We start from the raw sequence: 7,638 nt of genomic DNA, 5'->3' as shown, positions 1-7,638 counted from the left end.
GGGACTCTGGGACCCCGGCTGGGCCTCAGGCACAGGGAGAACCACCGGAGTTCTTGGGCCCGGACTCCCAGGGGAGGACTGCCCAGGAACCATGGAGCCCATCCCGGGCACTTTGCCCCACCGTGTGCCGGAGCCCCCGGACGGAGGAGAGATGTTGTCCTGGCATAGCCCATCTGGTCCCTGGCAAAGAACCGCCTGTCCGGGAGGGGTGTTCCTGCATACCATTCCCCTAGTAATCTAGAGGAAGGCTACTTCTCTTTCCGAGAACCTGTGCGCACCGCGAGACTCGGGGGACCCTAGGCCCAATGTGCCAGAACTCCCGGAGCCCTGGCTGGGATTGGGGAGGCGGACGAGCACTCATCTGGACATCCAGGCCAGGCCAGCCAGGCCCCAACACCTTCCCTACTCGACTTGCTCTAGATGGCGCTCCAACATAAGGAATATTCCAACACCTGCCTGCTCGACTTGCTCTTGATGGAGCTCCAACATAAGGAATATTCCAACACCTTCCCTGCTTGACTTGCTCTAGATGGTGCTCCAACATAAGGAATATTCCAACACCTTCCCTGCTCGACTTGCTCTAGATGGCACTCCAACATAAGGAGTAGTCCAACACCTTCCCTGCTCGACATGCTCTAGATGGCGCTCCAACATAAGGAATATTCCAACACCTTCTCTGCTCCACTTGCTCTTGATGGCGCTCCAACATAAGGAATATTCCAACACCTTCCCTGCTTGACTTGCTCTAGATGACTCTCCAACATAAGGAATATTCCAACACCTTCCCTGCTCGACATGCTCTATATGGCGCTCCAACATAAGGAATATTCCAACACCTTCTCCGCTCGACTTGCTCTAGATGGAGCTCCAACATAAGAAATATTCCAACACCTTCTCTGCTCGACTTGCTCTAGATGGCACTTCAACATAAGGAATATTCCAACATCTTCCCTGCTCGACAAACTCTAGATGGTGCTCCAACATAAGGAATATTCCAACACCTTCTCTGCTCGACTTGCTCTAGATGGAGCTCCAACCTAAGGAAAGAATAGTTTTGGAATTCTCAAGTTGCGATTCTCTAAAAGTCGGTATTTGAGAATCGCAAAACTATTCTTTGATACATCTGGCCCTTGATGTGTGTATTTACCTAGGATATAGTTGGTGGTATGTAGCATCTGGCATTCTTGTGTGTATGGTTTCAAAAAAAGTAGTCTGTATTTTAGAGTGCGTGTATCATAGTTTATATTAGGGCATCAGTATGTGCATTATATTATCAAGTGGATGATGTCATCAGTGATGACATCTCAAATGACATCAGTGATGTCATGAGTGATGTAATATGTGATGTCATCAGCAGTGCATTGCGGGGGCGTGAGTTATAGTTAGCTCAACTAACTATAACTGCCGAATTTCTCTGGTTTCATATGAGTCAAATGTTCAACTAACTATAACGTCCCTGAAACCTATGTTTTTTTCAGTGAATTTCTAAGGTTTCTCAAATGCTAATTCCTAACTAAGTATAAAGTCTGTAAAACCTATGTTTTTTTCCGTGAATTTTAAAGGTTTTTAAAAATGTTAATTTCATATTTTATTATTTATAAAACCTATCCTTTTGTTGATTGTTTTGTAATATTTTGCAACTGTATTATCCTTTTTTTAACTTTAAAAATGATGTCATGTTTTATATCTTCCCCCCAAAAATATGCATATGAAACTTTTTTTTGTTTGTTGAGAAAACGACAGTCCCGTACTAGTAGTCTACCAACCTCGATCAGCACGCGAATCCTATCCACCACATTTAAATGATGTGCATTTCGTATCCGACGGGTATGTGACACCACATCCCGCGTAACAACATGTACGTATGAGGTCACACCAGCTGCTACTGTTGTATGTGACCGGTATGCACTACCAAGCGGCGCGTTACGTCATGTACATATGGGGTGGCACCGGCTGCGTGTTCCAAATGTGACGAATGCACGCTGCCACGCCCTGTGTTACGTCATAGACGTACAATATCGCGCCGCATATGCCATTCCCTCATTTTTTTTACTCAAAACTATATCTAAATAACTTTAAAGTGTATATGAGAGCAAGCGATAATGAAAAATATTTTAAACTGTTATATATTTCTAACTGCAAAAAAACTTATATTATAGTAAATATATTTTCTCAAAATCACATCGGGTGCGATCTCATTGCGCACTGGCTGCGCGATTGCCATGTGACCATAAAAAAACCCATTTCATTAGTTTATAACATTTCCCATTGTAACAGTTCAAAAATGCCACCCATTGTGGTCAATATCTGTACTGCATTTCATAAGACACACCTCTTTTACTTAGAGAGCTTTGTTCTAAACGTTTTGCAATATACACATCTTACACTACACACCATGCAACCATCATTTTCATCAATATTCATGCTCTGTAAAGTAGCCTTCCACCTGTGATAGCCATACACCTAAAAGTTACATTACCGAAATGTTGTCCAATACCAGAGGTAATATGGTTTCATATGCTGTCCACAGCACAACGTAATATGGTCCGGCCCAGAGACAGTATCATGCATAGATAATGAACACACGAACACAGATAGATAGTGGAAGTGGGTAAGGGCACGTGCGCTCGACTGCTTTTTATTACCAGGGTGACATATCCTGTGACGTCTGTGCTGGATGCATGTAGGCTGAGTGTAAACCAGCCTTCAGGGAATGGTTGCTGCTAGCATCAACTACAACAGTAATCATTGGATCACACACAGAGATTCAATATTAAAAGAATCAATATTTGTGCTGCAGTAAGGTAGGGACAGTAGATGTGAAATAATACAGAAATAATTCTATCATAAAATAACCACAACTTGTGGTATACTGACACACAATCAACACATCTGAAATAATGCACAAAAAGATTATATCATGAATGCTCCATCAGTTCTAGTGCACTCACATAGCCACATCAAAAGCATTCAGCATGTGCACAGCCAGCAATAATGTGTGCTGTAGACAGGCCGTACTAGGAGCAATATCTGTTGCCATCAACACTGCATCATTTGCAATAGCGACTCAATCTGAATTGTGAACACTGCTGCCTGCAGTGTTGACCACAGAGAGCGGCCAGCAACGACCCACACCTACATAAGGTGACTTGAGCTGCCCAGTATGTTGTAAGGGAAGCAACAGAAAAGCGTGTGCGGAGCCTGCAATGATACGTGTGTATGGTGCAGACAGTACGCACTAGAGCAATGTCTTTTCCTACAGGGCTACCTCATCTACAATAGAGACTTGATCTCAATTGTGAACACTGCTTTCTGAAGTGTAGGCCAGAAAGAGCAGTCAGCAAGGGCCCACAGCCACATGGCATTACCTTGAGCTCTACAGTTTGCAATACGCGAAGCAAAAAAGACATGTGCAGAACCTGCAATGATGCATATGACTAGTGCAGACAGAGCGCACTGGAGCAATGTCTTTTCCTACAGGACTGCATCATCTACAAAACCTACTCAATGTCCAATGTGAACACTGAAGTCTGCAGTAGAGGTCAGAGAGAGCATTCAGCAAGGGTCCACAGCTATGTGGCATTGACTTGAGCTCTGCAGTTTGTAATACGCAAAGCAAAAACAAAGTGTGCAAAGCCTGCAATGATGCGTATGAGTTTTGCAGGCAGGATGCACTGGAGCAATGTCTTTTCCTACAGGACTACCTCATCTATAATTGCAACTCAATCTCAATTATGAACACTGCTATCTGCAGAGTAGGCCAGAGAGAGCAATCAGCAAGTCCCCACAGTCACATGGCATTGACTTGAGCTCTACAGTTTGCAATACGCGAAGCAAAAAAAACATATGCAGAGCCTGCAATGATGCATATTAATGGTGCAGACAGTACGCACTGGAGCAATGTCTTTTCCTACAGGACTCCCTCATTTAGAATAACGACTTGATCTCAATTGTGAACACTGCTGTCTGCAGTGTAGGCCAGAGAGGGCAGTCAGCAAGGGCCCACAGCCACATGGAATTGACTTGAGCTCTACAGTTTGCAATACGCAAAGCAAAAAAAAGTGTGTAAAGCCTGCAATGATGCGTATGAGTTGTGCAGACAGAGCGCACTGGAGCAATGTTTTTTCCTACAGGACTGCATCAGCTGCAATACCGACTCAATGTCAAATGTGAATACTGAAGTCTGCAGTACACTCCAGAGAGAGCGTTCAGCAAGGGCCCACAGCCACATGGAATTGACTTGAGCTCTACAGTTTGCAATATGCGAAGCAAAGAAAACGTATGCGGAGCCTGCAATGATGCATATAAGTGGTGCAGACAGAGCACACTACAGCAATCTCTTCTGTTACAGGACTGCATCATCTACAATAGAGACTCAATCTGAATTGTGAACACTACTGTCTGCATTGTTAATTGAAGGCAGTACTCCCACACACAACCATCAATACCGTTTCTCACTCCCTCTTTACAAAATACAACAACATAAATTACATAAAACCCTACAATAAATAAATCAAAACAATTTGAATTGGGATTTCATCTGTCCACAGTCTACACTATTCACTGTTCCTTTTCACTTGCAAGATGAATTTGGTCATTTTACTAAACCTATAACTCATCTAAAAAAACTTCTTCAAGCAAGTATACTATAGCCTTATAGACCGCCGTAGCAGGCTATACCGGCTATTAAAGGCCCTTTCCAGCATTAAAGGCCCAAGCTGATGGCGAGGGCCTTTAACAAGGGAGAGGGGCTTTAATAGCCACTATAGCCCAGCTACAAAGGGCTATAAGGCTATTTGAACATTCTACCACTAGAGGGTAGAATGTTCTAATAAATAAAGCAAAGCCTTGAGAGGCCTGAAGGGGATTGGAATCCCTTCAGGCTCCCTGAAGCATTTGTTCACAGCCAGAGCTGTGAACAAAAAAACTTTGCAATGTTGGAGCTCCAGGCTTATACAAGCCATTATAAGAACAGAGCTACTCCATTGTTTTCCCAACATTCCAATGTTCTAATAAAACAATATTGTGTATGTTTCAATAGACTTTCTAATTACCTAACTACTGGATTCTGTAATTAAACAATCACCACTCGATCTAAATTGTGAACCCTGGGAACCACAGTCTAGAACAGATGCAGGGGTAATTAATGAGGTATTAATTAATTAATTATTAATTAATTAACAGCCACATACTGTTTGATTCAAAAGCACGGAGTTGGTTGCACAGAGGGTACCCAGAAATCATCACAGACTTTAACTTCTGACATCCCCAATCATACAATAAAGACCCCATTTCACTGTTCGCACCTGCTGTGCCACAGTCTACTCCACTGACTACTGTCAACCAAGCCCAATAATCATGTGCAGCAGTTAGCTATGGAAGCACAGTGTGTGATGCACCTCAACACACGAACTTCTGAGAAAAGCAAGCAGCAGGTAATATCGGACATCGTCCATTGTGGGATCAAGACACCGTTCCACTGTTGGGACCTAGAGTTCGTTGCAGCTGGTCGAAGGTAGTACCTCCATCTCCACTCTTTGATACAGTTCTAACATCATCCATTGTGGGATCAAGACACCCTTCCACTGTTGGGACCTAGAGTTGCTTGCACCTCATTGGAGAGGGTACACAGAAATCATCACAAACTTTAACTTCTGACATCCTCAATCATAGAATTAAGTTTCACTGTTTGGACCTGCTGTACCGCGGTGTATTCCAGCGATAGCAGTCAACAAAGCCCAATAACCATGTGCAGCAGTTAACTACTGAAGCACAGAGTCTGATGCACCTCAACAGAGGGAGTTCTGTGAAAAACCAGCAACAGGTAATATCAGACATTGTCCATTGTGTGATCAACACACCATTTCCACTGTTGGGACCTAGAATTTCTTATACCTAGTCGAAGGGAATATCTTCATCTCCACTCTCAGATACATTTCTCGCATCGTCCACTATGGTATCAAAAACATCGCTCCACTGTTGGTACCTGTCAGACTACTTTGTTAGTAGTATACAGAGCACTCCACTGTGCTGGGCCTCAGGCTGGGCGCTGTGTGCCTGTGTCGCGGTACCCAGCGTTAATCTCAGGAGCCTTCTGAGCTTGGAGACCTCAGCCCAGGTGCTTCCACCGGCACCCTCTTTCACATACGGCGTGGCAAAAGGTGACCTGTGGAGCATATATGCGTTGCAGCAGTCATTACGCCTTATAGATACCAGCACGCTGAACGCATCATTCACGCAGCCACCTTCGCTCACGGTGTCAGCCTCGTGGCGGTGTAAGCTGCGCAGACCTGGCAGACACGTTCGCCAATCCAGAAGAGAACGACACCTAGAGAAATGTGCCTCTTCTTCAAACCCCTATGCTAGCCTTGCGTATGCTGAGCCAGCCCACTACCCTAAACATTTAGGTGGGAAGGAGGCACGTACCCGCTACCATTCCGTAATCTTCCGTACTGACTGTACTATGATGGTTGCGTCCACTGTCCACTTCACTCAATAGACCATCATTGTATGTTAACATGTATATGTCTTTGATCTGCATACTCAACTCTGTCCGGAACATCTTATCAAGACTTTGCGTTATATACTTTTATAATCGATAATTACTTACCACCTTCGCACATAATTTGCTTCCATCTCTCCCAGCATTCTGCATTGTGAGGCAGAGGTGCCATGCCATGTTTAGTTTGTGTAAATGGCTAGCCAGGTTTCCCACAGTATGTAGTGTCATTGTGCCTGCTAGGTGCACATGTTGTTTTTCATGTTCTATGTGATTATATAAGGTAGCGCATTTATTCATGAGCAGTGGTTTCTCCAATTTACATATTGCTGTCTTAAAGATCATACAGACATTTTTCTCACAGGTGAAAAGTACGACCACAATGACAGTCATTCATTACTATCCAAGAATGTCGAACTACACGGCGCTTCTAAGCTTACAGCCCCCAACCTTACATCCTTTCTTAAAAGAACACCAACTCCCACAATCTGAATAACATTCACACAGCTTTCTAATGGCATTTATCTGCTTCTCAATAACATGCACTCCTACAGAATGTGAGGTGGCACACGGCATGTCCTTACTGTTTTAAACACAGTAGCTTCCTCTGGCAATGTATATTCCCAACCACACAAACGAACTCCTAAACTTCAACTTGGCCTTCAATTCTTAGTTTGAAAACAGATTTCAAGAAACAAACCAAACTAAAAGCGCTTTTGTTCAAAACAGAAGTCTCACTCACTTCTGCAAAAGAAATGTATCGACTGCAGATACCACAATCTAAAATACACTCCCTTTTAAATACGAACTGCCAATTACACTTTGTGAATTGTTACACAATTTTCAAGACATGTCACACTCAAGGTCTGGCACACTTTTTTAACACGGTCTACTACAGCCTTCTAACACGCTTTCAAGCTGTTCTTTTTCTAATACCAGACTACATTCATTCAATCATCTCTGGAATAGCAGGAACAGTGCCCATACTTCTCGCTCTCTTTGTGGCCATCCTACTACTAATTCTACTTATAGAAATGGCTACGCACTCTGTGGTAAAAACTATGTCCAACAGAATACGCCACTACACCATGCTACATCAATACTGTAAAAAAAAAAGGAAAACATTTTTGGCTACCTGC

This window comes from Lissotriton vulgaris, chromosome 2_1, assembly GCF_964263255.1.
Source record: "Lissotriton vulgaris chromosome 2_1, aLisVul1.2, whole genome shotgun sequence".
NCBI lineage: Eukaryota > Metazoa > Chordata > Amphibia > Caudata > Salamandridae > Lissotriton > Lissotriton vulgaris.
Note: the sequence above shows the minus strand (reverse complement) of the source record.